General features: G+C 46.5%; 1 non-coding gene across 1 annotated transcript; it reads left to right on the forward strand.

Moving 5' to 3' along the window:
- Positions 1-360: 360 nt before the first annotated feature.
- Trnam-cau (transfer RNA methionine (anticodon CAU)) lies at positions 361-433 on the forward strand. Its single transcript has one exon. It is a non-coding gene; the product is annotated as a tRNA-Met (tRNA).
- Positions 434-16,483: the final 16,050 nt, after the last annotated feature.

The following is a 16,483-nucleotide window of genomic DNA, read 5'->3' on the forward strand; positions in this document are numbered from 1 at the left end:
CAGAGAGTAAACAAATAGCGCCGCTCATGTTCGCGGTCATGTTATTGGACGACGGTGTCGCGATCCGTCCAGCTCACGACGTGAAGGCCGGACTAGATCCAGCGTTTTTGCCGGCGTATCCCGGCGTTTCGTTCCCCGGCGTCCCTCGGCGTTGACGGTGTTTGAACAACCGATGCTGTCGGGTGTCGGGTGTGTAGCACGTGAACATATACGAGCTCGTAATAAGTTCACGTGCTACGTGACGCCCTACAGGCAGAAAAAGAGTGTTCCACACTCGCCGTCATGGCTACTGGCGGCGCTGACTGGCGCTCCCACGTTTAATTGTACATATATACCCTATAAAGTGGACGGGGGATGGCCGCCGCGGTAGCTCAGTTGGTAGAGCATCGAACGCATTATTCGAAGGTCGCAGGTTCAGTCCCTGCCCGCGGCAAGTTATCTTTTCGCCCACTTTTCTTTCTTCACATTTACCTTACCATTTAGTACTAATAACATCCTCTATACTTCCTTGGCATTATTGTCTGTTAGTGCTCAATAATGCAGTGTCTGCTTCGGCACATAACACGAAGAGGAAAGACAATAGGGATGATGATGCCTATGTACAAGTGAGAACGACGAAGTACGTTAAATGTGCTTAAAATATATATAAAAAGCACAAAGAAAAATAAGTCACAAAAATATTTGAAGAAGCGCGCGACCGGGGATTCCAACCTGCGACCCATCGCTGCGCTGCGTTTGGCGTTGACAGCTCGGCCACGGAGCGTTCGTCGTACACCAAGCGGCGAGCGGCGAGCTACTTATATACCTAATTTAGTGCTGGCGGTAGGCAGAGCTCGGATGCACTTCAGCGTGTTATCTGCATCGCCAGCAAAATGGTGCGAAGGGCGCGCTTTGAAAGTCGCCGCGAAGCTCGTTGCGATGCGTGCGCTCCTCCTACCTCTACAACCTGTACTTTGCCCTACAGGGCGTGGCTGCCCGTGCTCGCGCGCTTATCTCGTGATGGGGGCCGTTTATGTGTTTTGTGCTTTCCCCGCAAGGTTTGCATTGAAGTTGCAGAGCGCACGAAGGTCACTTCGCTCGCTGCAGCGGCTGCGTTTGCGATAGGAGCGCCCTGCTCAAAGACAATGAGGTAACAACTTTGACAGTTGTTAGTTAGCGGTCGTCCTGTGTATACCTGTGCATTCGTTTCGTGCGTCCTTCTTTTTGTTCAAGCAGCGTGCTTCAAGTATCTAGCTGTGACAGTTGTTAGTTCGCAGTTTAGTTCTTTTCGTGCGTCCATTGTGCTTGAGCAGCGTGCTGCAAGTTTCGAGCTATGTGCTGTTCTTCGCAATAATCGCATTCATTGCTTGGCCCTTGTGGCGAAACTGTGACTTTTGTTGATGAAGTGATAGAAATCATAAAGGTCGCTTCGCTCGCTGCAGCATCCACGTGTCCTTGCGCCAGCGTTCTGTGAGTTACGCCTGGGTGGAGGCTAAAGGATTTAGCTACTAGCGTTACTTCGTATAACTTCACAATTTGATGCTATCGTATTCATCGCGTCGCGCTTGCGGTGAAAGTGGCTGCGACTTTCTTAGTGTCGTCGCACTTTCTTCGTGCTTCTATCAGTCGATTTCGGCAAAAGCGGGCTGATGAACTTACAACACTCTCACCAGCGCCCGCTGATTTTGCTCGAAAGATTTCAAGAATGAATGAGAAAGCTTAGAGGACGTCATGTGCTCTTCATCATTGCCGTTCTCTCGGCAAAGGAAGAAAGACCTATGCAGGATTCGTACGATATACGGTGTATGTCCCGTCCTTCAGCTCATGCATTCAATTCTTAAGCGTCAAATCGCTTAGGCAGTTATGTCGACATGATAGCGGCTAGTGATAAATTTACTCGGTCATCGCTTTCGGGCAGGTAACTTTAGGAAACGGCGAGCGTAAACGTGCATTATTTAGGTCTGCACATGTGTGATTGAAAACGAGTTTACTATGAGAGGATATTATAGAATGGGAACTTAAATTTTCAATTTTATTTTTTGTTTGAACAAGTACCGCACGGGGTCCACGTCGAAACATTGTGTGAGGGTGCAGTAATCTTTTTTTCAAAGAGCGGGCAAAGCAACGTGAAAAATAAATAAACATCTTTCTTATACATTGCAAAGTCTTTCTTGTACGTACAAAATCGAAACGGCAAATGAAACAACACACAGTGCAAACGGTAACACATAAGGCTAAAATATGACTGGTGAACCTTTGATTGAATGAAAGCCATTTGCTGTGGGCTATGCATTGGAAATTTCGAACTTCGCACGATATGGGCTTCTTGCTTAGCCGGTATTCTTGATTTAGAGGCTTGCAAAACGTGGACGAGTACCTTGTGGCAATGGAATGGAATTTAGTTTTGCGTTTCTCCTTGGTATAGTTGTCAAGAGTATTAAGGCCGAACCATATAGAGCGTTTTTGCCGGCGTTTCGTACGCCGGCGTCCCTCGACGTCGACGCTACCGGTGACGGCGGCCGAAACGTCCACCTCTGGACGGTCCAGACATCACGGGCGGCAGCGTCGACGCCGGAAGCAGTTCGATGGACGCAGAACCAATCAGCGTGCGGCTGGCAGCAACTTCCGCTACGTAACGGCGTCATTGCTGCTGCCAAAATGGCTGCCGCCCGCCTCGAATCTAATAAGTCGTCGCCGTGCGCTGTGTGGCCCTTAAGTTCTCCACTGATGCTTGCATTTGACTTAGCTTGTTCCCTAGAAGCTTCGACAGCAAAGCGCTCGTGATATCTTTGAACTCTTTCCGAGCGCCGTACTCAAGTTCATCGGTAGGCTTAGCACGAATGAGTGTATTGGCCGAATACGTGACCTCAAAGATGTGCGGCAGCTTCAAGCTCAGAGGCCATATATTACGAGTTTGTGGTTCTTCTCAATACCAATAGCTGGCGCTACAAGTCAAATAAAAAAAATAGACTTTTTGGCGGTACTGTGACTCGTTTTTTGCACCACAGAACTGCAAATGAGACATAAAAGCTATAATCAGGAATATATCTTGTTGGTCCATTGACGGAAACTGTACACTGCTTCACGAGGTGTCAGGTTCATTCCCTCTGGTCACACTGTGCGACGCTGAGTTAACGCTCCTCATATGGTTTGTCGCCCTCTCTGACGGCGTTGATGCGACGACGCCGAGGGACGCAACGTCAGAAAACGCCGGCCAAAACGCTCTATATGGTTCGGCCTTTAGTACCCAGGATTCGTGAGCGTATGATTCAATACCTCATTAGGAAGTTTTCGAATTGGGGCCCCAAATGTCTCGGGGCCCCGAAGAAATAGCATCGGTGCCACTGCGCATGCGCGAGACCCACACAGCACTTGGGTTTTGCGTTTGGGACGCTGTTGCTCGAATTAAGTGGGAGCCCGAAAGGCTGCCCCAAAAGCTTTGCGTCAAGCAAGCATGGCGGCACCTATTAAAACGACGGCCCTCGGCCAAGACCAGACTCACCTGATTTCAATCAATCAATCAATCAATCAATCAATCAATCAATCAATCAATCAATCAATCAATCAATCAATCAATCAATCAATCAATCAATCAATCAATCAATCAATCAATCAATTAATCAATCAATCAATCAATCAATCAAAAACTTTATTATCAAATGAAGATGACACATCAGTTATGTTATAAAGGCGGGGCCCCGTAACTCGCGTATAGGAGCTGTGAAGGGGGCCCTTATGTCATATTCTGTTATACAAACACAAAGCGCGTGAGAAATGTGTATGACGCTATCAATATGGGACATTTTCATCAGAGAAGGGATGAGAGTATAAAGATACGTAGGTTAGTTTTGTAACAAGTAAATGACTGTGGTTCTGTTAGGTCTGTGGGCAATGGGCATTTCTGAGGGCATTTCTGAGCAATGAATGACATTATGAAATAAAAAATGCTGGCACAGGCTATCGCTTTCTATTACCTCACGCATACAACAAATACTGGCCGAAAAATAGCCCATGTTTTTAAGTCGCCGATTTGACAGCTCGTAAGCCTAACGCAGTTTGGGTGGCTAGAAGTTGGATTGTCTTGGTAGATGGCGGGAACAATGTGGACTGACTGAATGTATGGAGAATGCCAGCGAATTCATTACCACTACACTTCGTAAATAAAATTTTTAAAGAATACGTGTACAAAGATAATTATCTGTGCTAGCTTTTAATTAATAATAATTGTAGTTTGCCTTTCTGGCTGCCTTGGCTAACAAGCGCAAGACGCAAACACTGAGCGTAACACCCTACGGTAAAATGCCGAGCAAGCGCCCCCGCTACGGTGAAGAATAATCCGACCAGATTTGGAGGGGGGGGGGGGGGGCGCTTGCTCGGTCCCTGACCGAAATTCAAGGTGGCGGTGGGAGAGCCGCTAAAAATAAAAAAAATGCCCATGCTTCTAATGAAATGTTTTATTTATTTACTGTTTTTATTCCCCTTCGTCACTGTCAAACCATTGGAAGCAGCGACCGGTTTGACCAATATACTACCGCCTACATGACAACGGAATTTCATAAACAACATTAGATATGCATTTAGTGTACTCATTCTTGTGGTTCATTTTACACACGCGATGCTCGTCTTGAAAAAAAAAAGTGGCCGCGGGGGAGGAGGGGTGGGCGCGCTTGCTCTGTCATTGGCGCATACTTCAGATATCCCGAAAAAGGGAGGGGGGCGCTTGCTCGGCATTTTACGGTATTCGAAGACCCTTACCTCCTGCTTGACCCAAAGCGAGCGCACGCTTTGGGGCCCCGAACTGTTGGGGCCCCTATTTGAATACTCCCTATTACTTCTTTTGCGATCGGCCAGCACAGCTGGTCAGGTAATGCACGCTTTGCGTCCCATTATTGCCTGTGCAATAAGAGGTGGACCACAAGTGCAGTACTGGGCAATGGGGTTTGCATGAAAGCAGAAGTAATTCGTATTCTTACAAAAATACCAACAATAGGTAACTGTTATGGGCTGTAAATCAAAGTGCCTCATGCTCTAAACTCTGCGATCAACCACCGAAACAATTAATGCCTACAGACACGGTTGTATTATAGCATAGAATATTGTTTCTTCACGTACGTAGGGAAGTTGCATTCTTCTGGGTCGTACAAACCATCTGTTAGGCCATTGCAGTAGCACGAAGGCCGCCCAAGTCAGCGCTTATTTCATGTCTTTAATCAGTTGACTTTTCAGTGAATGTGTTCTCGTGCCATGTATCATGCTTCTGATACAGAGCCCTCAGCAAACGCAACAGTCAGGCCATGATTTCAGATAGCATAGGAAAGTTCCAAATATGTTAACATTTTAAATGAGGGTGCGTGTCGTAGCAGACTAATCTTCCAAGCGCACTTTTCTCCATAGCGCAAGCGACCCCCTACCCCGCCTATTTGTACAGCGAAGCTATATATGACTATAGGGTCCCTAGTATTCTTCGTGTACGCCAACAATAACATCCGCGCTTTGATGACGACATCCGTGGCTAGTTTCCTCCGGTTCCTCGCGATGGCTGTAGCAGTTTACGCTGGAGCGCAGTAAGGTAAATGAAACGAGCAGCTGCCGAATGACATTCCAATTCGGTTCTGCACCTGCTATCGCAATGTCACAGTAGTTGGGCGTTCGAGAGGGCTTATTCGGCGGTGACCAAGGAGGATTTCCCATCCCTTTTGCTTCGATCATGAAGGATCGCGGGCAAGTGCAACCTAAGCGGACGGACCCTCAATACTAATCGTGTGAGGTGGCGGCGTGAGCGGGCTACGAGAAAAAGAACAATAAGTCGGCGAATCGGCTGTCGTAATTACGTGTACGATGCTGTGGCGGGCTTTCGTTTCTTGGTTGACGGGTGGCGCAGATGTGCAGACGTCCGCTTCGCAAGGTGTCTCAAACATCATATCTCTTCTGCCTCACCACTCACCACCAGTAGTGCGTAGACATGAATAAGAACTTGTCGAAAGTTTTACCCGAGCCAATCAGCGGTTGGTTTACCATAGTGACCACCACAAGGCCATCATCACCAACAGTGGCGTAGTCATCGGGGCGGTATCGGGGGGGGGGGGGTTGTCTCAAACGCCATGCCCACAATATTTATATTTGGTATGCGCGTATATTGCGCGCACTGACATACATGAAAGAAGTTTGGATCCTTCGCCCCTCCTCCGAAAAAAAAAAATATTCGGGCTACACTCGTGGTCGCTACCATCTTGACCTAAAAATAATGACCCACCTATCAATACAATTATCGACTACCGATCAGGACAATTAATGTGCGTGCTGCCCTTGGTCACGCTGACCACTGATAAAGGCAAGAAATGAGTTCGTACCTTTGTTCAAACTTCTGTGTCACCTCTTTTTCGTGTGCTAAACCGCCTCGCTGTTCATCCGACTTCACAGAGCGGAATGACTCAGTTTTAAATGCGAAGCATTTCTTAGCGAACATCAGGCACTTTGGGCGTTTCTATCTACGTATCTATCTATCTATCTATCTATCTATCTATCTATCTAGCCGCCTACGTCTGGGCGCTCTCCTGGTCCTCTCCATAACTTGTAATGTACCAAAATTGGCATAGCAGGGGATCAGTGTATGACGAACACGATTCACTGGTCATGACATGAATAACGCAAAATACATGTCGCGTACGTCATGAAACCCTTTCTCTCAGTCACGTGTGGCACATACCCGTAAACCAGAGTTAATGTTATGCGGGTATGTGCCACAGGTGATACACAGCCTCAACCGACACAGTAACTGCGAACACGCACACTGACACGCAAATAAAATTATAATAATAAGAATTGTTGGTGTTTTATGTCCGAAAACTACGATATGATATGAGACACGGAAGCGAAGGGCCCCGGGAAACTTCACCATCGGGTATTCTTCAACGTAGACCGATATCGCACACGGGCATCTAGCATTTTGCCTCCATCGAAACGCAGCTGGCGCGGCCGGGATCGAACCTGCGACCTTCGGATCAGCAGCCGAGCACCTTAACCGCTACACCACCGCGGCGGACGCAAGGAAAGTGAGGAAACTGAAGACAGAGCACCCCTGGAAGACGCTTAACTACCATCCACTCGTCCACGTGGTCCGCAACGTGGACCGCGCAGATTGCGCAAAAAACCGGCGTGAATGCTTCCTACAATAAATCTGCTGAGAGAACCAGGCCTCTCATCATTACCGGTGACTTCAAAATTGATTTATGAAGATCCAACCACGCTTGGTTCTTATACTGCGTGAAAGATGGCTTGGATGTGGACGGGGCATCAAAACACCTCGCTGCCACGTCCACGAGAGGAGGCATCATAGATCATTTCATCGTAAGAGGCATCCAGGATTTCCACCAGCTGCCCCTCGCACTTCACTACACTTAGACTCCTCATAGCCGCGATCACGAACGGATCTGATTCACAAGTCCGGTCTAGCTGCTGGTGTTCACTGATCGCGGTGATGATGACATTGTTCAAGAACTAAGAACCCATAATACACTTACACACGGGTTCGTGAAATATGCCGCGTTCTCCGTCATAACGGACAAGTACAAGCATAACAACTGTGACTGTGACTGTAACGTACGTGCAGTGCGGATGCGCGTGCCACTCGGCTGTGGATATATCTAGGGAAACTTTCCTGAAAGAAGCTTATTCGCGAGTAACGCCTGTCCTGTGCATCTGTGTTCCTTCTTTGTCCTGATCGGATTCGCGCTACCCACTATTGATGAATATAAGCACTACATATCAGCTTACCGCGTCTGGTGTTGGTAACACCCATGTTGCTGTTTCCATAGTTGCGCAACTGTAAACAACTGGTGATATAAAACATATGCGACTCACCAACATATGAGTGTGCGTATACCACGTTCATATTTCTCTAGCGTGATTCTGTAACGTTTCGCTCAATGTGAAAAATTACACCACAGTCACCATCCCGCGCATGCTTCGCATAACATCGATTCCCACGGTACGTGGGATCTGCCGAATTTTTTTGTTTCAAGGGCCGCCAATAAAAACGCACAGTTTAATAACATAAAGTAAGAGGCAATCGCCGTTTCCTCACACATCACATCTATTTAGGAGTATTATGTTTGAGTAAAATAAAGCTTCTCATTTTATTTAAAGCGATATTTATTATTACTGCTTGTCTCCTCCTCACAAGAGTGGCACTTCAGTCGCAAGCAGTATGAACGCCGTTGTAGATGTCGTTCACAATGTTTCATGTCACACTGTTTCGTCCAGTGCTTTGAGACCATATGAATTAATCTCGGGAAATATGTGACAGGTGGTCCTGTCACATAGCACTGTTTGCAGGGTACCCAGCTAACGCTAACTTAAAAGCACTGCTTATACAGGGTACCCCAGCTAACTTACGCCAGGGTTACGCCGATGCAGTCTATGACGACGCAACTAAATGCATCTTGCTGGCAATACATGGACTAGTTAACACGACTTTTCGTGTTCTGCTTGATTGCTTTTTGAGGCAAAGAATAATTAACCAACTTCTAAAGTTCCCAAGCTGGGCAAAACAATCCAATTAGAAAGTTGTAGATAAGTTGGCAAAACGTCCGGTTAGACTGTTTCTAACGTCACGGATCCCCTCGAAATGCCCGCGGGCGTCACAAATTTTCACAAATTGTGAACGTCACAAATTTTCGCGGATATGTGACGTCATGACGACGTCACAGATAACGTAATCTGCGATCACGTGACTTCGTTTAACATTCGTATTGAAGCCGGCGCCGACAGTATCTCCTTGCGTTTGAGCAGGCATCTACGGCATTCTCCTTAATTCCTGAAGCTTTACCTGTCAAAACCACGATATGATCATGAGGCTCGCCGTAGTGGAGGTCTCCCGAAATTTCGACTACCCGGTGTTCTTTAACCTGCACCAAAATCTAAATAAACGCACCTCTAGCATATCGTAGGGAAACCAACACTGACAAAGCCGACTCTCATCTTCATCCAGTGGTCCTGTCGGTGGCACGGACTACTCCAGTTACGAACATATGAACGCTTCTAAAGGAAATGTTTTTCACTATAAATACGCACTGCTTTTGTAATATCGCAAACGCCTAATTTCAAGTATTTACTCAAGATGTGAAGCGTTGCCCAAAAACAAAGCCTGACTAAAAATGTGCGCGAGCACACTTTGGCAGCGAAAAATCAATATGCTTAGCCAATGAGTCTTCACTCTACGCAAATTTTGGATGGAAGAATAAATTAGAAAGTTACAGTGTCACATTTATTCATATCTTTACCTCTGAAGTGCCCATGAATAGCTCTAAGCATAGGTAAGGGTGCCGTTTTGTCACAAAAAGGAGACAGTAAACAAAGTACGCAGCCCAAATAAGCAGTATTTCAGCAATGGAGCATAGAATTCTCAAAAGTAAAATCCACACAGGTTGTGTTTGCAATTTTTCTGCCATTGTGCCGAATTAATGATTGATGCCATTATGTTTATATTTCATCATTCCTTAGGCTGGCCCCTATTTAAAGGTTCTGGTCCTGGAGTATCTTTACTACATCGTCGGTTTCGTCAACATCATCGGCGAATTGCTGGTCGTCTTTCAGCTGTACGGTAAGTGTGGAGGAGGCGCGAACACTCCATAGATGGCGCCTGCAGACTGTCGTATATTTAGCAGGCACATGGATTTGACAATTCCGTGCATTTACAGAAGGGCCTATGTCTCCTCAGCTGGCACGGATAGCAATGAATACGAACTTTAACCCTAAATACAATAAGTGAAGAATTACCGATTCCCAGTTGGGTAAATTATTGATGCATACTACATAGACGACTCGAACGTGAAAGCCACCGCCTTCTTTCACAGCAGAGCAGTTATACTCGAGGTTGGCCATGTCTCGTAGATAGAAAAAAGGGTCATCATCATGAACCGGCCTAAAATGTACTTGTGGTACTTGTGGACTAGTTGGTTGATCACTAGGGCATATGGCGGCGCACTCCGGGTGAAACGACGAACAAGAAAACAGCGCTTGTGTTACGTTTTCAGCGCTTGTGTTGTTCTTTTGTTTTCATGTTCCCGCGCTCTCTTCGTCCTCTTCTGCTTCGCTCCTAGAGCACGTGTGCCGATTTCTCCGGCGCAGGATTCAATAACTCTGATGGGCGTAACAACGAGTACAGAAAAAGTGGAAGAAAGAGAAAAAAAGACAGAGAAAGAGAAATTTTTGGCGAAAAAGATGTGGGGCGATATTTGAAACTGTACGTGCGAGCGTCGTAACCACTCGGCTATCCAGGCGCGCTAGCATAGCATAGCAAAGCCTTGTGTAGTAAAGTAAAGCAAAAGGGTGGGAAGAGACTTGAGGGCGAGGAAGACAGGTGGGAGGGTGATGAGGAAGAAAAGGAGGAAGGGAGAATAAGTACAGAGAGGGAGAGAGAAAGAGATGGAGAGAAAGAGAGAGAAGATAGAAGGCGAGGAAACGACTACAGAGAAAGACAGAAAGAGAAAAGTAGAAAGAAAGGGAAGAAAGAGAGAAAAGCATAGAAGGAGAGAATGACTGCAGGGAGAGAGAAAGAAAGAAAAAGAGAAACGACATGGAAAGAGAGAAAAAAACATGGTTGATCCCTCCGTCATAGGCATCGGTATAACACGAAAGTGAAATGTGTCCTTACAGTAATAGTTGAATGCTTAGTGTACAATGATATAAGAGAGCTCGCACAACGTCCATTGGTGTGGCAGCTATAGCACCGTTTAACGTGGATGCACCCGTTGGCGCTTGGTGATACATCTCCATCCCGACGACTAACGTCCATCATCAATGATTAAGCAAACCTTTGTGGTAGCTGTTGTAGTTAACGGTGAGGGCGTAATCAACGAAAGCGGTGTGACAGCCAGAAGAGCGTCATTGATAGGACGCAGAACTTTGGCTAATGTCGCCATCCTGCAGCATGTTAAAGCGTTATTGAACATCACAGCCGTACTAGAGCTAAACGCAACGCGCGTCGCGTCCCCTCTCTATCCTGGCCGCGATTTTTCTCGCGGCGAGCGTATACGGGGAGCGCAGTGTTACAGCCAGGGGAGGCAGGCGCGCATCGCAGAACTATTCTTAATATGGGTGAATGCTATGAGCCAGGCCAAGGCTTGGGCTACGTTCACCACCTAGTGGTGTGTTAAAGGAGCACTGACATCAAATTTCAAAGTCGAGATGTGCCCTTCATTCGATTGTTCGGTATGCATAGGTCTCCTTGGCCAAATTTGAATGGCGTCCGTCGCGTGGAAGTAATTAAAGCTCAACGGAAGATTGATCACGCTGCGACATCGACACTAGTGCTACGTAACAGGTGTGATACATTCCGACCATACCATCTTGAGTGACGATACGCTAGTAACAATGACGTCGACGATCTGAGTGTATTGTGCCGCCGACGCCAGGCGACGCTCTCACCGGCTCTCACTCCCATCCAGTGGCTCTTCTCGCTGTCCCGATCCGTGCCTGCGATTCATCGTGTCGTATCGACTGATTTGTCGTGTGATATCCTCAACGCGAGTGCGATCAATCGGAGCGACTACGTGCCAGCATGTCGGGGAACCGCTGCGTAGTACGGACCTGCTCTTCGAGGCGCGGAAAAAGCGGAAAGTGCGTGTATAGCGTTTCATTACACGTACGGTACACGCCAACACGACCACAAGTTATCGAAGTGGAGCAGCCCATAGATAAATATCATCGCTAACAAGTAACACGTATGTAGCGTTATTAGTAAATGTTAGTTCGTCCGTGGACTTCCTTGCGCTAGCGTTATACCGGGTTACTGCAGCCGTAACCGTGAGAGGCCGGATAGGTGGGGCCATCTGGCGGCGCAGAATTGTTATTGTAGAAACCTATCGTATTCTATTTCTCCGCTGGTGTGCATTCACTATGCCGATATTTCATAGACCCCTTTGCGTATACCGGAATGCTGTGCACGCTAAAATTCTCTGGTATATCTAATTGAGACACACCAGCGAGTATGGCCCAAGCGTGCGTCCCCGGGCACCTCCTCGTTGCTGATTGGAACAGCGTCCATTTTGGAATCACGGTTTTGCAAAGGGTCGAAGCGAAAATGATTCGCGACGTCGCGTATCGCGGTGATTCTAAGTTCCAGAATGCCGTCTTCAACACTAGTCGATACTTTTGACGGCGACGACGGCGATGCTGGTGACAAGGCATGACTGAACATGCGCGCCTAGCAGACGAAATGTTAGCTGAGCAGCTGATCCTCACGTCACTCCTTTCCGTGGACAAGTGGTAAACTGGGCGCGGTCTGGAAGTGACCGCGAGGGAGCGCTGCCAGCGCTAAGATATGGCGGGCTTGCCGGCCGTTTTGAATCGTGCTAGATACCGGTGATATAAATCAATAAAACAGATAGTTATTCGTCCCTCAGTTGCATTTTCGGTCGCGGATCGCTACTATGGGGTAGATAACTACTCGTGGATGCAAAAATCTTCACATGCGTAAGTTTGATGTCAGTGCTCCTTTAAGGCGTTGTCAAAACTGCACTTCTATTCGAAACGCGCCGACTGGGACGGACGCGTAGCAACGACGCGTTGCAGGAGCTAATCGCGGAGGCCACGTTCATGAAGCAATACTTCACTTTACCATTCCCAGACGGCGACACCACCCCGCCGACCAAGAACATTGTGAGAGGAAAGTGTGAGATATAAAAAGCGCGTTTGTAAAGCCTTCAGAGCGTGTGACCATGGCGCAGTCAATAAGGAAGAAAAGAAGTGACCGTGGCGCAGTGGATAGCGTGCCTGGCATCTGCTGTTGCAGACCTAGAGGTCGTGGATTCGAGTGCAGTTAACGAAATGTTGTTCTTCAAGTTCTTCTTTGCCATCTGATTGTGTGAATTTTTGGACGTCATTTCCGCGACGGGAATACGTCGCTGAAGTCTTGGTTGACCCCGTCATATATCATTTTCGTGTTAAAAGGGAAAGAGAGAAAAAGATAGAAAGACAGAGAGATCAAGATAGATAGAGAAAAAAAACAGAAAAGATAGAATAAAAGGAGAGCAAGGATAGCCATGTATAGTACAGCATATTAAGGGGTGGGAAAGAGCTGAGCGGGTAAAAGCCTAGCCGAGCCAGGACCAGCTATGTGCCCAGCAGCTCTGCTGAGACCCGGCCTTGCGCTACTCAGGGCAAGCTGCTCGATTTTTTTTCTTCTCAGTCGATTGTATTGATCTTCCATTCCCCCTCTCCCCTCCCACTCCCGAAAGCTTTCAGCACCCAACGTGATCTCGCACTGCCTCCGGGATCGGATGCACTGGAAGCTTTCTGCACGTCACGGAGCTTTGCAGTGCCTCCGAGATCGGCCCGCCTTTGACCAAGCCACAATGCCGTGTTATGACATCACCTTATGTGCCGCCATGATGACGTCACAAATATGGCGATCTGCGACGTCATTATGACGACAATGGTGACCTCATTATGTGCTGATTTTTTTTTTACATCACACGTATTCACGCTGTCGCCGCCGACGTCGATGGTCACTTTTCGCGTTCGATGAGGCATCTAGGGCTTCCTGGTTCATGTCCGCCGCAGGCGTTCCTTACCGTGCATTGTTTGACACTGCGACGCGGTCTGATTAGGTAGAATAGCTATCTGAGGTGATCTTGTTATTAATAATAATAATAATAATAATAATAATAATAATAATAATAATAATAATAATAATAATAATAATAATAATAATAATAATAATGATAATAATAATGTAAGAAGAAGATGAAGTAAATCTTGGAGGTGACCTTAACCTTTGATTTAAGTATGTGGTAGTGGCGGTCGTGTGCCATAGGGCATTCCTTGGGTTCACTTTGTGCTTCGAGCACTGCCGGAGCGGATCTCGGAGGCGACGTAGAAAGAAGTGCGTGGTTGAGATCTGCTCCGCCGGGTCCCAGCGGCTCGCCATATTTCACTGAACCCAATGATTTAATTTTCAATAATTATCCCGGAAGTCAATTGGCCCTTATCCTGAGTCAAGTGATCGTCCGATATCATACCTATCCAATGTAACTTACCTTGAGCCACAACCACCGATTTCTGTCTTTTAGGAGACTTTATATGAATATTCGAAAGACTGAAAGTGCTCGACCATGTATGCTTGAAAGAGAAACAAATGTGCCACTTGCGCCACTGATAATAGCAATGATACTAATCGCCTTATTTTATATGCACCGTGAGGCGAACGCCTATCTGTACGATATGCAACCTACCCCGTCTCGCGTGAGCCAAATCGTCTCATAGCTGCGGATTACCTCATTTTGTCATCCTACCCGACACTTTGCCGTCCTCAGCTGCGTTTCCCCTCTCTCGGCAACCATTCCGCAGCTCTGTCAACCGATTGTTTGTCGCATGCATTACGTGGCCTGCCCAGATACATATACGGCTGTTCATGTTATCAGAATACAGGCTACCGTTGTCCTCTGACCCCCTCTGCGGTTCTCCTTTTCCTTAACATTACGCCTACCATTATTTCCTTGCCTCGCACGCTACAAACCAAAGCAAACGAGTGAAGGCCTAAACCCGAAAAGTGTTAAAGTTAAATATGCGGAAGACAAAAATAATGTTCAATAACCTGCCTAGAGAACTGGAGTTCGCGTTTGGCAACCTTACATTACAATGGTCGGCAAGGAAAATGTGGAGCTTACTCACACTCACTCCACAAATATATTTTTTGCCCTTAGGGCTCACTCGGGCTCAGACTCACCAAAAGTTTCCAGCACCGGACTCACCGGAACTCGAAGTCACCAAAAAAATTCTCAGCCGGATTCACTCAGACGTAGTCTCACGGTGCTACCGAGTCTGAGTGAGTCGACTCACGAGTTTGCCGACTTATGGGTGTACTATAGGTCGGCACGCATGGTTAAAAAGAACGCAGAAATAGCGGAACGGCGTAGAAGTTTGACGTACTAGGAAACTACCGGTGGAAATAGAGGTAATGTAGTTTTAAGTTTCTTGTATTTAATTTTGTGAAAGCTGACATTTAAAAATATAGGAATAGCGACTATATATGCATACTGCCTGGGGTTGGATTCGATAGGCGCCGTATGCGGTAACCTGTGTCGTGATGGTAAAGTGGCACCTGGAATATTGTGGCAGGTCTCGAACGCGTGATGATCGACTGCAACCTCATGGTGGACAAGACGCCTTGGAGAGCCCTCCAGGTCCTCTGGACATCCGTCATACCATTGATACTCACGGTAAGAAACTGCAGAGAACGTCACAGCAGGTGCGGATTTTCAGCATATTAATAGCTGATGGTTGTGAAATGTTTCTGAGCCAAGGCCTTGTGGATGACGGTTTTAAAAGCGAAGTCACTGAAGGGATTTCGGATCACGGATAAGTTTTGGTTCGCATTTCTCTTCCGGCAAAAAAGCCACACATTTTGTAAACCTCATTCCCAAACTTTGATCGTGCTAATGATGCGTCTCTTATTGACACCCTAAGTGAACATTTTAATCATTTTGTGCAGTTGAGTGCTGGAAGTGGTGCCAACGTTTTGGTTTCTTATCTCTAAAAACTCATTCTCTCACGCATTCATCGCGTTGTGTCTGTTAAAACCAAGAAAAAAGAAAGCTGTCTAAACCATGGATGGTAAGAGATATTTTCCACATATAACGACATTTGTGCAGAATACAGCGCTCAAAGCATAGTGGAGAAACCGCGAAAACTGCTCTGTTTAACCAAGTGAAGGAGGAACTTCGAGTTAAACTTAAGTCAGCCAGACCTCTACTTCTAAGTATCATTACATCAGCTTCTTAAAAGCAATCCCCAAAAATATGGCATATATCGTACCTTGTGTCACAAATAACACGTTTTTTTCGTAATAATGAGACGTGTACAAATAACTCCGATGAAATAAAAATCTGCATTTAACTCTCACTTTAATTTCTTTTTACACAAGGTAATCTCGGCCTCCTCCCTTTTGTGTGTAACACAGCAACAGCAATTTGTGACCTCTGTGTATCTCTTGATGGTGTTCTCAATTTAGCGGGAAAACTTGTTAGCAAGATGTCCTGTGGTCCTGACAATATTTGCAATGCATTTCTTGTTCGTTACTCCCTTTACAATAGTCGTTATCTTAGTCATTTTGGAGAAATCTTCAGAAACAGCGACGTGCTAAAACTCTACCTTTGCAATTATCGGGTAACAAACAGATGTTAAATACCTACCAGCCGATATCTATAACTTCTCATTCCTGTAAACTACTCGAACGAATAATTTACATACTTACTATACATTACCTAAAAAACAATAATATAGTAAGTGATTGCCAGCATGGTTTTCGTTGTGGTGTTAGCACCGTAACTCAGTTAGTCGGATTCACACATGACATCGCTAAAGTACAAGGTCTTGGTACACAGGTTGACGCAAATTTTATTCGCGAATAATTTGATCCAATACGCCACCTAGCGGAGAGAGCGCGAAACAGGCGATTTAGGTACATTTAGCGGACGACATTCACTTTCGCACGTGCGGTAGC

Source organism: Rhipicephalus sanguineus, chromosome 10, assembly GCF_013339695.2.
Source record: "Rhipicephalus sanguineus isolate Rsan-2018 chromosome 10, BIME_Rsan_1.4, whole genome shotgun sequence".
Lineage (NCBI taxonomy): Eukaryota > Metazoa > Arthropoda > Arachnida > Ixodida > Ixodidae > Rhipicephalus > Rhipicephalus sanguineus.